The sequence below is a fragment of the Macaca nemestrina genome, chromosome 12 (genome assembly GCF_043159975.1).
Source record: "Macaca nemestrina isolate mMacNem1 chromosome 12, mMacNem.hap1, whole genome shotgun sequence".
NCBI classification, from domain to species: Eukaryota; Metazoa; Chordata; class Mammalia; order Primates; family Cercopithecidae; genus Macaca; species Macaca nemestrina.
The window spans coordinates 36,150,483-36,174,231 of record NC_092136.1 but is presented as its reverse complement, the minus strand read 5'-3'; the positions used below and the strand labels follow the sequence as shown (position 1 = coordinate 36,174,231).

At 34.6% G+C, this 23,749-nt stretch overlaps 1 long non-coding RNA gene across 6 annotated transcripts in view; it reads right to left on the bottom strand.

Moving 5' to 3' along the window:
* Window positions 1-23,749, bottom strand: part of LOC105471471 (uncharacterized) — a 487,352-nt gene that overhangs the window by 165,982 nt on the left and 297,621 nt on the right. For 4 of the 6 annotated variants that reach the window (XR_011610728.1, XR_981147.3, XR_011610733.1 and 1 more), the window contains one exon: window positions 10,137-11,488. The exons of the other annotated variants lie outside the window; for them this stretch is intronic. This is a non-coding gene — a long non-coding RNA (uncharacterized lncRNA). Of the gene's footprint in view, window positions 1-10,136; window positions 11,489-23,749 lie in introns of those variants that run through there. 6 annotated transcript variants of the gene reach the window in all.

Sequence of the window (23,749 nt, the reverse complement as noted above, 5' to 3'; positions counted from 1 at the left end):
TTTACGAAGCACGCATAACTTAGATATTTTATGTATCACAAATATTGTAAATTGGTTAGTCTATTTTATTTGCTTTCTTTATAGATAAAGTAGATATTGAAATATACAAAGTTTTTGGTGTTAGCAAAAGTTAGAGGTGAAAATCAAGAGGGTATGGAATACTAAATCATTTTAAAATTATGTGTATAAATGGTCAGACCACAGAAAGATTTTCTTCCATTTATCCATACTATTTACCTAGGCCAGAAAACTGGCAATTTTATCTAAATTTCTCCCTGGTGATCTCATATCAGGTGGGTGGCAAAAGCATATCATTACACTTCTTAATTTCACTGATATCTATATCCTTGCCTCAATCTTTATTGCTTTAAAAGGGTCCAATTATTTCCAAGTTACATTTAAATAATAGCTTCTATGTTTTAATGTTTGTGCCCATGCCCCACCTTGTCCCTGTAATTCATATGTTGAAATTCTAACTTTCACACTGACATTAGGAAGTGTGGACTTTGGGAGATGATTAGGTCATGAGGGTGGAACATTCATGATTGAGATTATTGCCTTTATAAAAGCATCCCTTGGGAACTGGCCCATCCTTTCCATCATGTGAATACACAGCTGGAAGGCACCATCAATGAACCAGAAACAGGGTCCTCATCAGACATTGATTGCACCTGCCAGTGCCTTGATCATAGACTTCTCTGCCTCCACAGTGGGAGGAATAAATATCTGTTGTTTATAAACCACTCAGTTTATGTATTCTTGCTATAAAAGCCCTAATGAACTAAGACAATAGCCTTACAGGTTCTCCTCAGTTCAATCATCAAAGGATTCTCCTTGCTATAGGCAACATGATATTCTTAGAAAATGAATAGGATTTAATTACTGTGAGGATTAAACCTGTTACTTTAATGATATGATCCAAACTCAGATGGTCCATGATGCAGCTATTAATAAGCCATAGTTCTTCTCACTTTGGATCTTATCATGAAAGTAATGGAACAAATTGAGTTAGGATCTTCCTTCAAATTTATCCTTTACCCTATCCCCACATCAACCCTTAATCCAAACAACCAAATATGATTCTGTTTCCTCACTCTATTTTCTCCAATACTAGATGCCTTGCATATGCTTATCTCATTGCTTAGGATGCCAACCGATAAGCCACTGAGATGCAAAGCAGGAGCCATGTCTAAAAATTGTACCTAGACTTAGATGAGTAAAAACAAAGAAAATAGATCTAGGCAATTAGAAACCTGGACAATTGCTTCAAACAGAAGATGGGGCATTAAGAAATATATTTCAATTAAAAATTATACATATATAAGTATATGGGATATTTGTGGCATACCTGGAAGTTTTACTTAATTAGGGTCAAATGCTAATAAGTGATGCTGTATCACTATTTTCTCCTTTATTTTTTAACATTACAATTTTAAATGTAAGTATACTCTGAAGCAAGACGGCATAGTGTATAATTACTGCAATTGAAATAGTTCATGTATACTTATGATAAAAAGGGACAAATATGTCATACTAACAATTTGTATCTTAAAAACCTAAACTTATAATCTTTCTGCTACTGAATCAGTTCTTTTTTCTCACTTAAAAATTTAATTTTCTTATTATGACTTTTATTTAAAAATTTAAAATATATAAATAAAAATAAATCTGTGTTCATATGTGTATTGAAAAATACTTGTTACTAACATTTTATTTTTGCTTATATCTATGCTTTCACTTATGCAAATGTAATCTTTTTTATTTACAAAACTGGATTCAACAATAATATTACATTGTAAACTGTTATATTCTCTAATAAGATATGCTATGTTTATCTTTCCATGACATCACATATTTTTCATGAAATAATTATTCAAGGCTGCATAATATTGCATAATATGAGACTGCTGTAATTTAAATAATAAATTTTATATGACTGGGCATTAAATTTACTTTCATTGTTGTATTATTATAAGAAGCAAACTACAGTAAGATCCTTATAGCCACATAATTGTAAAAAACCTTCCTTCCCCCTTTGGGATTGATTTGTACAGGATAAATTGCTAAATAAGAAGTATGCAAGTTCAATATACTAATAGTGGGTTGTCACATTTGTCTTCAGAAACATTATAACAGATTTATTTTCATTAACAAGAAATGAGAATCCCTGTTTCTGCACTATTGCCAAACTTAGCTACCTAACCATTTCTAAAATGATTCTTTAGATTTTTTTCAACTTCTATTTGCAACCAAATTCCCAAGCCCTTGTCTTTTCTATTCTGGTGTTCTTTTATTTAAATAAAAGAAACTTCCACATGGAAAATATGACTTGTAAGAAATAAGTCCAGAAGCAACCAAATAAGCCTAGAATGCAGGAGCAATGAAAGGGAGGCAGCTTCTGCAAAATTTCTAGGAAGGAAATAACAAAAAGATACAAGAACTTAGCTATGTAATTTTAGAGTGCCCATATCTATTATTTTCTTAGCCAGTAAGGTAGTATAACAAAATCAGAGAAGAGTGTATGATTGTGTTTTTTCATTATGTCAGTCAACATAAATTGCCTTTATTAAAGAAGAATTAGGTTTACAATCATATAAGGAATATGTGTGGTAAGATATTAAAATAGAAAATGATAAAATTCTGCAGGGTGTTGAGGTTGGACCTTATGATAGTCAAGTGGATAGAACACTTTAAAAAGTAAAGGAAAAATAATAAATTCAATTGTCTGATTTTTAAAAATTGGTCACAAAAATAATGATACATTCACAAACCCTTATTAGCAAGAACTATTTAGGCAAGCTGACATTGACATTCAGCTGATATTGGCAAACACAACAGAAACCTGACTATGGTGCATAGTGGGTTAGAAAACACAAGACTGTCCTTGTGTCCGTTTTTACACCTATGCAGCCTCACTTCACACATTCTCACAATATCCATCTTAATTTAACCAGGAAACCTGTACATTCACGTTTCAGGAGTTTCTAGATCACCACAAAGGGCACTACTTTATGGAATGAGTGTAATTATAGCATTCAATTCTTATCATCTACATTTTCCTTTCTAGAAAATACAATTGTTTCATTTCAGTAAAGCCTGCGTGTGAAATGAAGAACAACCCAATGAATTCTTTGTACTCAGGAAACAAATATTACATATAAACTTTTCTTTCCCTTCGGGAATTTCCCAGAATTAAGGAGGGCTTCTACTCTGCCCAGTCAGCTAGGAGAAATGCTTGTCAGTGAAGCAAAAGCAAGACATTTAATTATTTTAACACAAGATGGTAACAGTAAAGGATAAGAAGAAAATACCATCATTAGCTGAGAAGGTAGCACTCTTCCTCCAGCAAGAACTGATCACTCTCATAAAAATATAAATATATTAATCAGGTAAAAAGTATGAGAGAACTGAAAAGGTGGTATCATGTGGTCCTCCATCATTTCTTTAGAAATGCATAATCTTTTCCAGTTAAAGAGTGATCAGGGAAAAGGGACTGAGGCTGGTATGACTGAGGCTGGTATGAAGACAAAACCTGAGGTTCTTAAACAGGGAGATATTTTCTACGTGTGCTCTAAGGCAACTTCTCACAGCTTTCTCCATTGTTGGAACTGGACTGGAGAGAGAAAGAAATGATTCACTCTAGATTCACACTGAAGAAACCCACCGTGGTTTCACATTAATTAGCAGGTGGTATTTTCCATGGTTAGATAAGAGTGTAACTGTATTTTCTCCACTCTATTCTATTTATTTATTAACTCTTTGAAAGTATGCTAAACATCATCCTAGCAATTGTCAAAGCTCTGTATGTGTGGTATATGTATGTGTTTGTGTGTGTGTGTGTATGTGTGTGTGCATGTGCATGCATCTGCCTGCTTGTGTGTGTGAGTGTGATGCTACCTGTGTGTAAATATTCTTACAATGACATGGTACTTGACGATTACTATCGTCCATGAGCCATATTTATAGGGAAGATTAATTAAGCAGAAGCCTAACTTTTATAAATAATCTATGTTCCTTTTACAACACGGGTTGTTTAGAGTTGCTGTGTGATCACACATTTGCAGCTTTATTCCTCAGATTTTAATGCTGAAACCAGGCTGTCATTAACACTTGCATTCTCTTATTCTGAGAGAGTGTAACAGTTTGCAGTTTAATTAAAGGGCTATTGGGGGTGGTAACAGTGAGCGGGGTGATGGCGTGGATTCTAGAACATCAGGGTATCCAATAGCCACAAACATATGGTGCTATTTAAGTTGTATCTTTAACCAATTGCAGTTGGCAATCATCAGAATACAAAAGAAGCCAGAAAGGGGAAATAAATGACATCTTTTAAAAAGAGTGAAGGGATTGATTTTTTACATCAGTCACTTGAATGAGTGATTCTCTCCAGAGGGTGCAGGGAGGAGGCTCCTCTCTAAATGCTAGGAGTGTCTATGGATTTGAATAATGGATTAGGAAGTGCAAAAACATCACGATTTTCAGATTTCTCCTGCTGAATCAGGACAGCTTGTCCAAAGCATCAGGGAGAAAGCTATTCTTTACCTTGGAAACACTGCAACAGGGGGCCTGAATAATGACTTTGCAATAGGGAGAGAGTCCCCAAAGACCAATGTTGGATGAGAGTGAGTTACAATGATCAGAGGTAGTTTGCTCTAGGTGGGTGGGCCTTGGAGCACTTTCCTGATTGTCATTTTTATTCTGTTAGGGTGTGTGTGGGGGCAAGGAACTGCAAATTCAGAATGCTTTGGGGAGAGCAGTGTGAGGAGAGGGCTGGGGGAGGGATCTTAATTATTTCCTTGACTAGATTGTTTAATGGTGCCGTCCTTAGAGACCCCCCCATGCTGCCAGCTCGTTCCCAGAGTGAATATTACTTTAGTAGATAGAGTTCTGAAGTTTGTATGGCATCTGAATTGAAAAATAGGAAACATTTCTTTAAAAAATAATGCCACTCTTCAGACTGCAAGAATTGGGAATTCTGTTAATATCCACTCCTATATCTTAGGAAATAAATACATATTAAGAACATGCTACAGGGGGCCAGGCGCGGTGGCTCACGCCTGTAATCCCAGCACTTTGGGAGGCCGAGGCGGGCAGATCACAAGGTCAGGAGATCGAGACCACGGTGAAACCCCGTCTCTACTAAAAATACAAAAAATTAGCCGGGCGCGGTTGTGGGCGCCTATAGTCCCAGCTACTTGGGAGGCTGAGGCAGGAGAATGGCGTGAACCCGGGAGGCGGAGCTTGCAGTGAGCCGAGATCGCGCCACTGCACTCCAGCCTGGGCTGGGCGACAGAACGAGACTCCGTCTCAAAAAAAAAAAAAAAAAAAGAACATGCTACAGGGACCAATGTAAACAATCAAGTCTCTAACACATTCTTTGAAAAGAAAATATACATATACTTTTACCTTGACCAAATAGGGGAAATGGTGAGCAGAAAGGTCAGCTGTTTGGCAAGAAGAGGAATAAGTAATTGAGTGGGAGGGGGAGCATAACCAAGTCATTTTCCTCATCAGTGAACAGCACCAAACAGTTGCAGGATGGAAGCCGACAGTGTTTTTAAAACAAAAAGCAGAGTGAGTAGCCATATGTGAGGCTATGTAAACAGGACACTTTTGATCCCAGGAGTTAACAAAGACAGTGCCAGAAAAATGAGTCACTCAAGCACTGCCACAAAAGCCAAGGCTGAGGTTGGGGCTGAGTCATCTCAGAATCAGATCTAAACTCGTGTCCCTGCCTCCTTGTCCAGGTCCCCTGCTTTGGGCAGGTAGAATGGAATCCTAGCTGTGTCTCCTCTCAACATGGACTGGTGGATAAATAAGCCAAAACATTCAGGAGTTTTGAAAATTACTTTAACTGTAACTTTTCTCAATGAATTAGTCAACCCTTCTTTCCAGGTTGGTATCTATATTTGGGGAGAAACTGTACTCAAAATGAAAGCATACTCCAAGGACTCCTCAATAATAAACTCAAGGAATTATCCACATGCACGTCTGGCCAAATCACCATGATTAGGTGAATAAAAATGTCTACAGAGAACACCTTTCCTCTGCCTCCCTCAGGAAGTCCTTGCATCTTGAAGAGCTGACTTTGGTCTCTGACTTCTAAGTTTAATGCTAGGCTTTGTCATCCAATGTGCCTAAGACAAGTCATTGGCTAAGACACACATGACCTTCAAAGAACTAATAGTTTTTTTGGTAAGATAAGTTATAGAAACATATAATCTTCAAAGATAACAGTTAAGTAAAAGATTTTATTTTGATTCTGTGAATGAATGTATAGACATTGTTGTAGAAGTGGCAAGGAGAACATTTAAAATAGATACAATATATAAACACATATACACACACACACACACACACAAATACAGAAGATTTATGTGTCTGTGTATGTTTAGTCCGAGATGTATTTCAAAAGGAAGATGGATGATCCTGAATCTCTTCAAAATGGGTCGCATTTAGATAGGTAGAAAGAAAGAAGGAAGAGATTCTATTCACATTGAAACACAGGTAAGCCTTCAGTGCAAAGACAATACCTGTCTTAACCCACATTTAAGTAGGATGCAAGGCAGTTAAAAACATTCCTTGAATCCCCACAACTCCTTGCAAACTTTATACATAGACACTCTTGAGTATGGTCAACATATAACACATTAGTAGAAGAATCAGAATTTGCAACCAAGTGTTTCCTGACTTCAAAGCCCACAGTGTTGACACTACATGTACTAGATTAAGGCAGATAATTTGAGAAACTGGCAGCTTCGACTTTCTCAATGACTAAAAAGCAAGTAGTAAAGTCAAGTAGGCAACGGACATGCACATTATTAGAGAATTTTTACATGCTCAGAATTAAAACATAGAATTTTTACTTAAATTTAGAAACAATTTTTAATACATGTGCTTTCATTTGTTCTTTTAATTCCAAAATCAAATACTGTCAACCAGCATAACTTCAATTAGAATTCAATCAAGGCTAAAGAATCGCCTCTTTCAGCAAGCCTAATGACTTTCACCTTAGTCTCTACTGTATTAAGATAAGGGAACCCACTATTTTATTTCTAGCCTCTACCTTTGTTTTTCCTTTTTTTTTTTCTTTTTTTTTTTTTTTTAATTTAAGGGTAAAACATAAACACTTAAATAATTACAAAGACACCATTTCCATAGCTGGTGACATGGATCAAACTGTTTTGTTGGTCAGAAAAAACAATACCTGCATGGGACAGTTAAATGTTCCTTTCTGAGTTGCCCTGTGGAAGTCCCAATGTTTGGTGTGTAAAGAAGCCTCAGGTTGTCAAACAATGCACATGTGAAAAAGTAAGGGTTGCAAATATCTAGTAATGTTAATGTTTTTATAAAATGAGTCCTTGCATTTTTAACATTCTGGAAATGTAGAAAGTAATTTATTCTTTTTCAACATAGAATAATTTTGAATTAATTCACTCATGAAAGATACTCTGTTGAGCATGTAATCCTAAACAAAACAGGCTTCCTGCCTTTAAGTGTTTCTCCAAATTAGAATTTAAAAATATGTCTATATTATGTTTGTCATATGATATATGTTGCATATATCAATTAACAGAATTATCATATTTTTACAGATTTTGTATGATATTTGAATTCTAATTTTTTAATAGCCTTGGTAGACTAATGGCTCCCCTGGAGCAATAAAATTGCCTTGGGATAGTTGAGTTGGAGATAAATAATAAACTGTATGAAAAAAAATTCTAAAGAAATAGTATAAATAGTTCTGTTCTGTCTAAAGTGAAATAGCTATGACCAGCACTCACAGTAGGACAAAAAATATACTTCGGGAACAGAAGTATTTTTTACGTTTATATTCTGAAGAATCTTTACTATTAATAGTGACCTACATTTTTATTACCCAAGGCTAAAGATCTCTATCTATGTATCTACCTTTTAACCATATTTCCAGAAAAGTTCATATGTAGATATATATGTAAATATATGTAGGAGGTATGAATTTCAGTCCACAATCAGAAGCAGGAGACATCATAGTTTTTTTTTTTTTTTTCCCTCTTTAAAGAGGATTTAATACCTCAGAATTCTCACCAGTGAAATATAGGAATTTCACTTTGAGTAATTTTGGGTTATTTTCTTAACCAGGATTTAAATATGGAGGTGACTGAAATCTTAATTGATGGAGGCTTTCATTTAAAAAATCGCTCCTGTTACTCTATAAAGCTGTGGTCAATTGGCAGTCCCTGCCCTCTGGCTCTTGAAAACTGCTATTCTTCCAGCTTTGCAACAACATAGATGAACCTGGTGGACGTGATGCTACATGAAATAAAACAGGCAGAGAAAGACAAATACTGTATGAACTCACTTATATGTGAAATTAAAGTCCAACTCATAGAAATGGGGTAGAAGGGTGGTTACAAGGAGTTGGGGAAGTGGGAAAAATGAAAAGAGATTGGTCAAAGGATACAAACTTCTAGATATGTGATAATTTTTGAGACCTAATATGCAGCATAGTGAATACAGTCATCATGTATACAACAATGTATTATATACTTGAAATTTGCTAAGATAATAGATCTTAAGTATTCTCACCACACATACATAAAAGGTAACTATATGAGGTGATGGGTATGTTAATTAGCTTGATTGTGGTAATCCTTTTACAGTATATACATATATCAAAACATCACTTTGTATACTTTAAATATACAGTCATGCATTACTTAGCTACAGACATGCCTTCTGAAACATGTCTTTGATTTTGTCTTTGCGTGAACATCATCATGTGTACTTTCGCAAACCCAGATGGTATAGTCTACTACACACCTATACTATATGGTATAACCTATTGTTCCTAGGCTATAAACCTGTACAACATATCACTTTACTGAAGGTTATAGGCAATTGTAACACAATGGTAAGTATTCGTGCATCTAAGCATATCTAACAGAAAGGGTATGATAAAAGTATGATATGAAAATCTTATGAGACCACCATTGTATGTGTAGTCTATCATTGGCCAAAACGTCTTTATGCAGTACATGGAGTATATAATTTTTATTTGTCAATTATACTTCAATTAAGCTGGAAAAAAAAAAGAACAAAACTTCTGATCTAAGCTGGTTCTGAGATGACCCTTAAATAATCTTTCCTATTGGCCTGAGAGTTCATAGCTGTTCCTTTATCTGGGGTGCAGGGATGTACCACTAGTCTCTGCCACCCTGTCTCTGTCCTCTCCTTAATCTAAGGAGTGGTTAAAACTTCCTTTCTTGGATGGAAGCTTCTACCTCCCTTACTTTCACTATTCAAAACACTTCTTTCCATCCATCCCCCTCATCTTCTCCTTTCTGGGCCTTTAGAAATACAGAAACATTCTTAATTTCCTCTGTCATATAAAGAACTTACATGCTATATAATTTGGAAGTTTATCACTAACCCTATTGTGAAAAATATTTGAGGAAGTTTTCTCTATTGAACAATGCCACGCAAGCTATGAATGTACATTAGATCAGTGTGCATCTGAGTATGCAATACTTAGAATTTATTTTTAAATATGTTTAACAAGGCAAATCAATTATATTCCAGTCATTTAAAACAAGTATTTATTCCAACAATCAGTTTTGTTGACTTGAGTTCCTTGTAAACTTTCCTATCATTTCCTTCCCTTCTGCTTCCTGATCAAAGAGATCAGGCACTGGACAAACTCATGTGTTATGTATTTCTTTTTCTTAAATGAATGCTTTGCAATTGAATAGTCCAGATAATTAAAATGATCAAACTTTTTGGTGTCAGATAGACATATCCCTTTTCAAAAATCATTTGATAGTAGATACTAGGCATCTCAAAGACTTACAGTAGAGAAAAGAAAAAGTGGTTATTAAAATAGCCTTGTACAGTCACTATGAACAGAATTTTTAACACAAAAACATACAAGGAGTATGATGTTTACAATCCACAAAGATGCTTTAAATAGAGTATTTCTGTAATGTAACATCTTGTGTTTTCATATTTCCCATCATATTCAAAAATATTCTTCAACATAAAGAAAAAGTCCAATATATTTGCATACTAAGAATTAAGAGTTGAAAACATCAGATAATAAGAAACTGAAATAACAATATACAATGTTTTAATTTCAATATATTCTAAAAGTGGGTGTTTATACTTATAAATTGATGTATAAAGAGTTACTATCAAATTCATATTTTAAAAAATAAAAAATACCAATACTCTGTTTAAATGCTGGCATTATAAGGATTAAGCTGTAATTATTTTCTTGAGGACCTGTGGGTTTTGAAGTGATACATATGCCTATATACAATTATATATAGACAGGAAAAAAGACTAGGCAAAATAGTATAAAAGTATAATGAATCTAGTAATAGCTAAACAATTAAGGCCTTGTTTATACATCTATAGATAAGCAAACTTCGCTTTTTAAAATGATATCTTGCTTTCTTTAGAATCACTTATACTCAAAATGATTAAGCATTTTAATTTTTATAGTTATACTTGAATTTTATCCATGTTACACTTCCCTGAAGAAGCAACAGTCTTGGGGAGAGGGATAAGTGGTTTGGAGTTGCTTCAGGCAGCATTTTCCTCATTTATTTGATAAATATTTATTGTGTTAATTACCGAGCATACAGTTGTGAATAAGACACAGTTTAATCCCTCACACAATCAAAACCAGGTCACTATTAAATTAACAATGATTATGCTTCAAAGCATATGTAGACACAATTTCTTGATATTGAATTAACCAATTGCTTTTCCTGGATCTGCATACTAGGAACACATCAGTACACAGACATTTTATTTCTAGCGGTGATCTTGGCTATACATTAACTCTTTCACTACATATTATGCATATCTTATTGTCTCCATGGTTCTATTATTTAAGGAAACCTAGACGATTCTTCTAAAGGTAACTGGATAATTCAAATAAGAAAATTCAACAAAAGTTGAAAAGGGATATTTTACATTTAAAAATGGGTCATAGTTTATTGTCTACTCCTAAAGTTCAATTTTAAAAGGTAATTTTTTTTCTTATACAGTTTATAATATTTTGAGAATAGAATAGAACAGAATTAGAGGTTGTTAAAGTAAGCTATCACTGTATAACAAAGCCAAACTTAACTGTATAAGACAAAAATCATTTTATTATGCCCATATGTTCTGTGATTTATGACTTGAGAAAAGGCACAGTGCAGATGTCACTTCTCTGTTCCACAATGTGTGAGTTTTCAGCAGGGAAGACTAAAAGACAGAAGGCGGCATGAAGTCTGGGACTGTAAACATCTGAGGACTTGCCCTCTCATAGGTCTAGATGTTGATGTTGACTCTTGGCAGGAATTCACTGGGGCTGTCAGACAAAAAAGGAACACGAGGTCTTTCCACATTGTCTTCTTCACAGCCTGGTGACCGAATTTCGCGAGTGAGCGTCTGGTCAAAAGTTGTATCTCCTCTTATGACCTAGTCATGTGGTTTCTATTTTGCCACAGACACAGACCTATACAAATACAAAGAGACCAGGGACCCCATATTTTAATAAAAGGATGTGAATGGCACAATGTCAGCATAACATGGAGAATAAGATATTTCGTTGTAGCCACATTGGGAAATCCAATCTCCCACAGAAACACCTGAAAATTAAAGTCTTGTATTCTCCTCAGGTTTTGTTTATGGTTGTGCTTGATTTTTTTGAAAGACTAAAGTACTTAACAAGTACTATAGTATAATATTACGTGCATATAATAAATAATTGTATTGTTATTTTACTCTTATTTTAGATTATAGGTGGGAGAATTGCTCCAGAGATGTGATTTTTATGACTCAGTGGATCGTAAACAAATTTAGTAGCTAAAATCTTAAAGAATAGTGTTTTTAAATAATTGAAATTTATATGTTAGAATAAAATCTGAAATATTGGAATACTTTGTACATAATAAGATTTAAGTATCACTTCAGGAAACCTTTGTTTCAAATTTGTGTGTATATGTGTGTGTTTGTGTATTTGGATGTGAGTTCAATGTGTCTTTCTAGTTTTCAGTCAAAGATGTCTGAACGCCACTTCTCTAAACTATAGGAAGGGGCTTCTAGAAAAAATACTATAAATTGTGAATTAGGAAATGAAGTAATATTATTAACCAACCAAGATTGTTGCATGTAAACTGGATAAAATTTGGCTACTATTTGTTAGTAAAAATTATTTTACTTTTAAAATCAGACCCTTTCTCCTACAGAGATCAAAAAAAGGGTCTACTGTCTCCTCAGGGTGTCTTAAGTTTAGTGATAAAAAAAAATTATTTACAGATATATCCATTTTTCTCTTCTTCACTTCTGCATAAGGGAAGAGAGTGATGGAAAAAAGATAAAAGCAACTTAAAGTGTCTAAAGAGCACTAAAGAACAAGGTTAAAAGGATAGAGAATATAGCCCCTGTTTTATTATTTCTGAAAGCCCATTCCTACTGGATCTATCATTTTCTGGGATATCATAGGACATACTCTTTATGATCATTCATAAATGGGGATCTGATGATGTGTTTTGTCACTTTGGCCCATAAATGAATCCTATCCAGAGTTAAAGGGAAAGGGGCATAAATGAATGATACATATAGTTGATAGTGTTCCTAGTAGGCTTTTCCACATGAGAAAACATTTTTTAAAGTAATCTGTGATAAACAACATCCAGGTCTAATCTACCCTTCATGCATACATTTGCCTGAGTTCCCTAGATTAAAACTTCATATTAAGTAGCTGTCTACATTTGGAAATAGGTCCAATAAACTGCAAGGCCATGACTTGGAAAGACTCAAGACCTGGTCTTTCCTTAGATGAAATCAACTCTACTCTAAAGCTGATTGCAATTCTGGCACCCTCAGACACAGTAAATATGAATTAGTTAATTATGATCATTCATTCATATTTTCATGTGTTCAACAGTTCATCAAATGCTTACTAAGTGCCTACTGTGTGATAGGTGTCATACCATACTAGGTAATGTAATAGTAAACAAAACGAGTAATTTTCTTACTCTCATGCAGTTTGCATTGAAAAGTTTAATTGTAGATAATAACTATGAGAAGCAATCTTTCTGTAATATTTCAAGTGTTTTTTCTTATCTCTTTGTGCACATAAATGTTACTGTCTCATATGTTTTGTATCAAAACAGTCATCAAGTCACCAAGAGTGACACTGCATATGTATTCTGATAGATTAAGTTATAAGAATATATTTTTGTTTGTTTATAAAACTTATGAAGTACTTTAAGTGAAATGAGTATCAGCAAGATAGTTGATAATTCTATGGAGAACTTTTTAGCCAAAGCATTAAATCATACATTTTGATTTTCTGTCACTAACATCATTTATTGTTGGCACCTAAAGTTTTTGGATTTGTTTCATTGTTCTTTTGAAGAGGAATTATGGGGACATTCTCAGGTGTATCTTAGTGGTTGTTTAAACTTATATAATTTGTATCAAGGGCACTCTTTAATAGAATTTTGTTAAAAGAGAAAGTAGTCCTGCTTCTCAGAATGAATCAATTGCTTTTAGAGTTTATATACAAAATGGGGAGGAATAGTTTTTGAAATAAAATGAGTGTGTGTGTGTGTGTGTGTGTTTGTGTGTAGACAGAGAGAGATTAATCAACTTATTATTCTTGTGTTTTAGTTCTGAAATTGGTATTATTGCTGTTTTTTTCCTCTGGGGAAAAATTACTTAGTACCAATTGTTAAATACGTGTGACTGAAAGTCACATTCAATAAATAGATATTTTTACCCTAACTGATTTCAAATATAGCTATAGGATAGTTAATGAACAAGGTGATCATACCAGTTTTCCTAGAAAAGCTCCAACTTATATCAGTATTTTCAGAGTAATTATGAAATGTGTCTTTTTTAATTCTTAAAACCATCCTGATTTGGGCAATGAATCTTACGGTCATCTTACTAGTGAGAGACTGGGGAAGTTAAAAATTTAATGTGAAAAATTAAATTCTATATAATTTTATCTTTTGTGCATAAGAGAAGATAGAAATTGCTGATGTTCCACAAAATAATAAATTATCTGAGTTTTAATTGTGAGGAATGTTTTCTACATAGAGACTTCTAGATTGATGCTCTGATCTGCATAATTACCAACATTCATTTTGGTGAAAGCAAGTAACAGTGAGAGGAGAATCATTTGAGGCCAAAATTTTGGGATTGCTGGTCCCAAAAGTTCAATCCTGTAATTAAGTTCATATATAATACCATGTCTTCCTAAACAAAATATTACAAAAACAGAAGTGGCACTGGTGAATCTTAAAACTTCCTAGTCACAAGAAGATATGCTGCATGATGAGATGGTGAGGGTAGGGGAATCAGAACCTAGATTTCAATCCTCACTTTGCCAATGGAAGTGGAGTTGGATAACTTTGGAAAATTACTCATCTCTTTTGGGCCTCAGTTTTTACATCTTTTAAATGAAAAAGACTCCATCCAGAGTTTTCAATCTGTGTGTGTGTGTGTGTAGGGAGGCTGTAGAATATCTAGAATCTCTTTCTTACAACTATATCTCAGGAGAATTCCTAAAGCAGGGGAAGTTGATTAAAGTGAGCTACATTGATTGAAAGGGAAACAGGGGTACCTGGAACTCTGTCCTATTGGACTTCTCCTTACCTCCTCTGGTGTGTTGTGAGAGCTCTAAGGAGCACAGATTTTTTAAATGCTAGAAAAAAATAATAGCTAAAGTGCTTTCTTTATCAAAATTTCCTAGGCACGGAGATTTTACTCTGTGCAAACACTAGTGTTCCACTATATTATTCAATGGTTCAGCAGGACCTCAACCACCATTCATAACTTTAAAACAATGGTAAGAAATGAACAGTTTTTCAGTGATTAATCATAATGAGGCATTGAGTTTATATAGAACTTATAAACTCACTCTACACTATAGTGTATCTTTTTTTGTACCTCAACAGCAAATATAGATGGTTGAAAGGGAAAAAAGAAAGCATTATTATTTCTGCTTTACAGATGAGGAAACTGAATCTCAAAAGTGCAAAGAAGTATGTGCCCTGACAACCAACCATTGGGTGAAGAATGTAATTCCTATTGTTTCTCTATAAAAAAATATCTTATTTCATAATCAAAAGAATAAAAGAATAAATGCAATTATTTGATTGAAGGACCTAAAAAAGATGGAGTTAAATATCTTATTGTTTAGGAAGAGGATAAGTTTCCAAAACCACAAAATCAGTGGCAAAGAAGGAAAGTCATGGGACTTTTAAAATTTCCTCTTGCTGAAAAAGTAACATAACAGAGAAGGTACAGTTGATTGCTAATCAAGTAGATAAGGAAGTCATATGAAGACATACATTATCAGGAAGTCAGTTTTAGTACTATATTACAAAAGATACTATAAGTGGTATCAGTGGTTACTCATTGTGTTTTCTTTTCAAAGTTCCTGCTTCTATGGAAATATAATTTAGCAAGAGAAATATAGCCATACATTGCTGTGATAGGGAAGTGAATATGGGAGAAAATGGAGAGAGAATTAATATTGAAGTGGAAACAACAATGTATCAGAGGACAGAAAGCTTAGATATGTTTTGCTACAAAATAACTCAGTAATTTGAGGACAATGTCTCTAAATTTTTATAAATCTCAGTTTCCTAATCTAAAACATGAAGGTGTTGGACTTAATAATTTTTACTTCCATTTTAGCGCAAATACTTTCTCAGTTTTGAGTCCTCCTTAAATAACTTGAAATGTCTACTGACATAACTTGGGAGATCCAAGAGAAAATGCCAAGAAGTTTTAACCATGCTGTAGTGACACATATTTGGAAAAATGCATTCACTTCCTTGCAAGTAATATCAGTGATCTACTTGGTGAGATTGAGATGTATCTTCTGTCAGGAAATCTTGCCCACCCTTCATTATGCTTATGCTGGTCAAGCTCTTTTGGTGGCAAATGACAATAAACATAGCTCAAAACAAAGTAATCAATAACGGGAACCCATTGTCTTACATAACAAAAAATGTCTAATGTAAATATGTTAAGATTTAAAGAGGGAACTCCAATAGTGTCATAAGAACACAGTCTCTATTCTTGATTCTGCTTGTGTCTCTGTGGCATTTATTTTCAGGTTATACAAAGTCTTAACATGACAGCCAAAGTCTTAACTCATGAGTTATTCCAGATTCAGATTTCCCAGAATCTTCCAAGTAGCTCCAGTACAACTCCCCGAATTCACAGAAATTGGAACGTTTTGGCTTTATGCTCTCATCCATTAGTCAATCAATATTGCCTAGGGAATGAATTACCCTAACGAGGCAGGCCTACTACAGAGGTCAATATTAATTTTCATGGACTATACTGTTACTAATCAAGCAGGTGTCAATTTCTTAAATTGATTTAAAATTGCAACAGATCCTTGGGTAGAACTTTTCATAAATAAAGCATTTCCTGCTTTATTTGTCACCGTAGCATCTATCATTACCTAATATACATATTTTGATTGGCTGATTGATTGTCTATTCTTTTTCAACTAGACCATAAACTGCATGAGAGCAGGGAATTTTATCCCTGACCTAGAAAAATGTATGACACTTAAGAGGGGCTCATTAATGAATAACCCTGGGAAGAAACATATATTATTCACAATTTATGGAAAGGACAGAAAGCTGAGGCATACAAATGTTGAAGTGTCCAAAATTATATATTTATTTAGTAACCAGGAAGTCTGACTAAGGAGATCAGAGACTTCACCATTAGCCTTTATACTAGTTGCCAGTAGATGTTGGTTTTTATACTATGTCTACCATTTGATAGCATTCTGAATTTTATTAGTGACTAAGGGATTCTAGACTTAATGTTTCTACTCTAAAATGAGGTAATATTAGCTCTGCTAACTTCACAGGAATATGAAAATGCTATTCAAATTGTAAATGAGTTTATAAATATGAGCCATTATTGTTTATGTTGCTAAAAATTCAGGTATCATGAGAGGTCTTAATAAAGAGAATTATGTCATTTTGATAAAGGAACAATCCAGCTTCCCTGATAATTAGTTCAAATACTAGTATATTTGATGTTTGCACATCAAAGTTTGAAATGGATATTTAAGCCAAACCAGTATCATTAACTTTCACTTGATTAAGCTCAGACATCCCTAGGTAACTTTCTCAAACTTCTCCCATTCATAGATGACACAGCTGGGTAGAAATTAGTCTCTAAAAATACTTTCACACAACCGGCTTGTTTTCTAGTCACTGTCTGCTTACGTTATGCTCATTCCATCTGTCAATAGATGTGAGTCACACATTCGACCTTTCAGCTTCACTTGCGCACATAAATTTCTTCCAATTTCCTGTGAAACAAACACTTTTAACTCTTTAGGGTTTTGTAATTTGTACACAGGTCATTCAGGGATGATTCAAAGAACAAAGTAAGCCCTTGACTGTGTGACAAATTTGGCTTGAGCATTTTATAACTGGAACAAATTTTCTTTTATTGTTTGACTAATAAATGTAGGTCTATGTAGAGACACAGACATACATATATTTGTTTTTGTATTTTACTTGTATATGCATGAACTAAATCTTCTGGTAGCTTTCTATGATGTAGGATCACTATAAGTAAAACAGTTTAAAGGAGGCCCATGCATGGGCTAAAAATTTCCCATTAAGCCTCCCTCCTTAAGTCAGTATAGTTTTATCTTACAATTTATGTGAAGAAAACTCTTGGATTTTCAAGCGAAAAAGCAAAGTTTATTCCTTTCTAATATTTACCTGTGATCATGGCTGTTATATCAAATTTATCTAATCTTTTGATTTTGACTACACGCAAGAAATAAAAAAGATATGTTGGTAGAAACACATCTCTATTTTGAGAAATCGTATTTTGACTGAGCTTAAATTAAAACTAGTTTCATGATTTAACAGAAGCTGCAAAGCTCTCCCCAAAGTCTTTTATGATAGAAAGTACACAATAACTGAATAACAAAATGATAGAATCAACAAAGGTAATAAAAATAAATGTACTCTTATCTCAAAAGCTATTCTTACCCAAGATAAAAGAGGAATAATAAAACCTTTTTCTTCCATTTCCTTCTTGGCTACCAACCTCAGAGCACCTAAAGTGATAATGGGGGATGTTTCTTTCAGCACTGTGGAAGGGAACCATACCTGCAAAGCTCCAGGAAAATGGAAAGGAGGTATTCTAGCTTTCTGCCAAAATGTTAAGGACTACTCCTCCAGGCCTATTTCTGTTTTACTTTTTGTCTCTCCTTTTTTTGTTACTTGGCAAATCTATTGTCTTCAGTCAATTTTTCTAAGTGTACTTCCTATTTTATGGATACAGATCTAGGACTATAGAGACAGAGTTACTCAGGGGCAGATCCATGATTACTGGTAGTATAATTGAACCGCTTCATCTGAGACCAACTGAGATTATGATATTTTCCCCTTCACACATTCAAGTGCAGAACCCCAGAGATCCTGATTCACTGACCAGTGCTCATTAGGTTTTGCCACAGTTATTTTTGTGATTAAGTCTGAAATGTAGCAAGAAGGAGAAAAAGGCCAGGAACCTAGGAGTAGCTTATGGCAACTGGGTGCAACAATTGCCTAAAGGTTCCTCTAAACATATAGGACTAGATGAGAGCTGAAGGAAATTTTATTATGGACCAATACATAACAGGCATGGAAAAGTGAAGGCACAATTCATTCCAGTTTTGTTTGCCTGGAAGTGAAAGGAGACAGAGCTCCATGCAGTTTAATAGAACTCTTTGAAATAAGGCAGATCTGAGATTTAATTTAACCACTGCAGCAAAATGATCTTGCACAAATGGCTCAACTATAAATGGGATGAATGGAGGAGAAGTGGTAGTAATAAATATCTTGAATTATGAGGATTAAATGATATGGAACACTGTCTGTCTTAGTCACCATTATATTCCCAATTTCTTGGTGCTGCCAAGAAACTCCCCCCAATTCCCTGAGTTTGGCACATAGTGGGAGCCAGAATTCTACAAGTTGTTCATTTTTACTCTCTCTAAACTTCCTTTTGTTTAAAACTAATGTGTCTTCTTCTTCTTCCAGTTTTATCAATGCATCCTCTTGGGAATGTGTAGAAATGGAAAAGATAACTTATTATTAGGGTATCCCTAATAAATAGGAAATCATAAATAGGAGCACAAAATAATGGAGATGTTCAGGACATCAGAGGAGACATTTAACATGTGACAAGGCAACTAGTCACAGGGTCTGTTGTTGTAATTCGATCTTATTAGGGAAAGAGCAATAATATATACCTATATAGCTTGGTCAATAATAAGTTCAAGAAAACCTGAATTTTATTTAAAAGATTAATGAAACATGCTAATCAAAGAACAACTCTCAAGACTCAATCTAAGGAGAAAACTTTCTAGATACAAAATGTGTGTGCAAGGACTTTGTAGCACAGGAAGAGCCAACATCATGCGCACTATGAATTCAGGTTTATCAAGAAGGCATAACCATTAAGAATACCAGCTTCTTTCCTCAGGTCAAACAAAACAAAAAATCCAAGAAGACTTAACCAGAAACTGAAGAAAACAAAAGGTTGGTTGAAAAGAAAACTTCCTAGCAGGACAGTCTATCCAAACCATGACTCTTTCCAAGAAGGTGATTCAGCCAGCCTCCCCAGAGGCAAATGAACCCAGGTTTGCACAGAGGAATAGAAAGTACACCATGGTGAACAGTCTGTTCCTCTAAGTTGCTAGGTGTGCCCTGGCTGCACCAGTGAAGGCTTTCCATCTTGATTCTCTGTGATTTTAGGACAAATTGCTTTTGGGGTTCCTGACCCCTGCTGGAATTTGCAAAGTTGCCAGTGGGTGGCTAAATTAGTGGAAAAGAGAAAAGTGAGGAGGCTCCCAAATCAGATTACTGTGTAAATATTAGAGATGCTTCAGAGGGCCCAGTGTATTTGGATGCTGGCTTCTGATTCAAAAAGCAAATTTGCTTGGCAGGTATCTGTGTCTGTGGCTTTGGCCTACTGTCCAGTTGTCAGTGTTGTAAACAAATAACTTTCTAAACTTTATTTGCTGACATCTAAGTCACACTGCAAGGTTATTCTCATTAGGCAGGGAGTCAAAGATAGGTAGCAAACAACCTTACCATTTTTACAGCCACTTTCCTTTGGCTACAGCTTCTGAATGACAGGAAAAATATTTAAGATAGTCACTCATATTTCTTTCTCCATCAATTGATATTCTAGGAACTCTATTTACACCCTGTCTGAAACAAGCTGGCATGTAACAGAATAAAGAAAAATGATGTTATTCTAGTAAGGAAAACTACTTCTACAAACTACAAGCAAGAATAGGTCAGAGAAATAGAGATCTTAGTATCAATTATATTGGATTCTTAACCAGAAAACTTTTCCTAAAATTAAGATTAAATAAACCCAAACTAAATGAGATTGGCCTACTGCCAAGGGTAAATGGAAGACTGGACTCCCAATCTGAAATTTATCTTTCACATTTTATGTTTTCACTAATCATTTTTGCCAGTGTGTACATTTCAGCAAGATTGCTCCAAAGGTAATTTGGATATATCAAACCCCATTTAGCCTATATTATCTATATAATGAATGGAACAGCAGTCACAACTATAACGAATCTCTCAACCAAACAATTAGCAGTAGTGTAGTTGAAATGGCTGGCCCTGTTGCAAGTTTGGGACTATAATCCTAAAATAAGAACATCTAGTGTCTGTAAATGCCTTTTTATTTTCAAAATGTGTTAACATGCAGTCCTCTCCCATTTTTAAATACAGAGGAAATGAACTGCCAGGGAAGTTCATTGAAATGGCCAAGGAGACACTTACCCAAATGACCAGTACACTCCAACGTGTGGTAGTGTCAGCCCACATAGACATGACTGTTTTTATTTTAACATCATTTTGCAGCCAACCTTTCTGTCATTTGTTTTGTTTTAACACCACATTACCACCCCAGATAATAGAGGTTTCAGACCCTGAGTAAGTAAAATCTCAGAAAGTAATGCAGTATGGTTGCCTTGGGGTCAATTCTTAGTGCACACCACTATTTATCTGTCCATTTATTTGACTGCTCTTAACTCCTGAATCCTTGCTTCCCTCAATAACTTTGTGTAAACAGATCTATGTGTAAATCAGAACTTAGCCACGTAAGAGGAGTTAACTCCTCTGTGTCTTTAAAACGGGTATCATAATAAATAATGTTCATTGTTGTTTTGAGAATTAAACGAGGGATAATGCATTTAGACACATCCCACAGTAAAAGCCTTCCTATTCCTGGCTAACATGGTGAAACCCCGTCTCTACTAAAAATACAAAAAAAATTAGCCGGGTGTGGTGGCGAATGCCTGTAGTCCCAGCTACTCGGGAGGCTGAGGCAGAAGAATGGCGTGAACCTGGAAGGCGGAGCTTGCAGTGAGCCGATATCGTGCCACTGCACTCCAGCCTGGGCAACACAGCAAGACTCCATCTAAAAAAAAAAAAAAAAGTTTTCTTGTTCCACTCATTCCCTATTTTATCTAACCCAGATGCACATCTTTCAAATAAACAGTAATGAGATCTTCCCAAAATATACTGCTTTCCTCCAATCGCCAATGACTGACTGTATGTTGAGGGTCCATCCCTATTAACTTAGATTAGTGTCCACAGCCTAAGGTTTATTGCCCAAACCCTTTGTCACGAAGACATTGCTCTAGAAGACACAGTGTTTTATTATTTTACTGTAAAATTATGTCTCAAAAATGCAAAAGAAAAACGTACCAAATAATAGGTATAATGCACACAGTTGTGTAATTAATCCCTTTGTTAACATATAGAACATTGCTGTCAACACAGATGTTCTTTTGAAGGTACAACTCTTTTAGAGACAGTTATGCACATATATGGAGATGAATTCTTATATGGTGGGAAAGACTTAGGTTGTAAAATTACACAGGCCTGGGATTAGTCTTGTTTCTTTCACTTATAAACGGTGTGACTTTGGTCAAGTCACTTTTATCATTAGCATCCACATCTGATAAATGAGAGTGATAAAACTTTTCAGTATAGCTGTGAGGTTGACACATGTATACACATATACACACACGTGTGTATAGGTATGTGGGGGAGGGACATATACTTGCTCAATGAATAGTAACTATTACCATTCGTAATCATGCATACTTCAAAGACATTGTGGCTTCAATACATGACAAGTTTACTAACTCTAGTAATTTAAATAATAAACATTTGCATTGGTAAACATTTGTCTTTACAGTGATTCCAAGTTGGAAGAGTGCTGATTTCTTAAGCAAATGGATATTTAAAATCAGAATATAGAAGACTTATTTAACAACCCTTTAGATATTGCATGTATGCACTGCAAATTGAAAATATTCATTAAGATATACCCAGCAGAGTTTCCAATTGCATTGTACATTATTTACTAAAATATTTAAATGATTTTAATTAAAATGTTTAAAATTCAGATTTTAAATTAATTAACCAAAATAATAATCTCCAATAATCTGATTTAAAAGTAATTCAGTAAATTATTATAACATTTCTGTCAGTCTTTTGTAACAACACAATTTTTAAAATATCATGACTAAATCAGCGATTATTAGACTGTCTCTTTATAGATTATATCTCATATCAGAATATTCTAGCACTCTATTCTTGGGAAAACTTATACATAAATTAATACAATGAGAAATGTAGTCCAACTTTCCTAGAATTCTCAGGAATGACATCATCTTTGCTTAATTGACCCTAGCTTCTGTGCCAATAAGAATAAAAGGAAATTTACGTTCCTTTTATGACAGCAAGATTAGAAAAGAGTGAATGGGAATTGTACTTAGTTAATTAGCATTTAGTCCTTTATGTTTTTTTGGTTTTTTTGTTTGTTTTGTTTTTTGAGACAGAGACTCACTTTTGTTGCCCAGGCTGGAGTGCAATGGAGCGATCTCAGCTCACTGCAATCTTTGCCTCCCTGGTTCAAGCAATTCTCTTGCCTCAGTCTCCCAACTAGCTGGGATTACAGGCACCTGTCACCACCATACACGGCTGATTTTTGTATTTTTAGTAGAGATGGAGTTTCACCATGTTGGCCAGGCTGGTCTGAAACTCCTGACCTCAGGTGATCCACCCATCTCAGCCTCCCCAAAGTGCTGGGATTATAGGCGTGAGCCACCATACCCGGCCAATCCTTTGTTTAGTTTTGAGTTTCACCTGAAAATAGATACAGGGAAATTTTATTTCCCCACAGCAGTGAATGCATGTGTACTTGTGTTATGTGTTGGGTTTGATTCTCATCTCTGAAACTCTTTCTATCTGATATTGAGTAATTTCTTAATGTCTTTTAGCTTTGTTTTCCTCACCTTTAGATTGAAACAACAATTTCATCCATACCTATGTAATATATTTATATTAATAATAAACTGATAATATATGTAAAACTACTTTTTAAAAAACTATAGTTACTATACTAATGAAAATTACCATTTTCTCATCAAGCCAGAGTTTAGTTAATCCCAATTTTATAAGATGTGATATTCTTGAGTTGGATTATTTTACAAATCCTACTTCACTGTTTACCTTACTTCGGGAATGTCTTTAGAATATAAAAGGAAAAGTTATGTTTATGGATACATACTTTGTGGATTAATGGTTCTAAGAAGAATCTTGGCTTTATCTTTTGGTTAGGTCAATCAAATAAGACCTAACCACTCAGGAATGCATTCATTGCGATTCAAAGATTCGCTTCT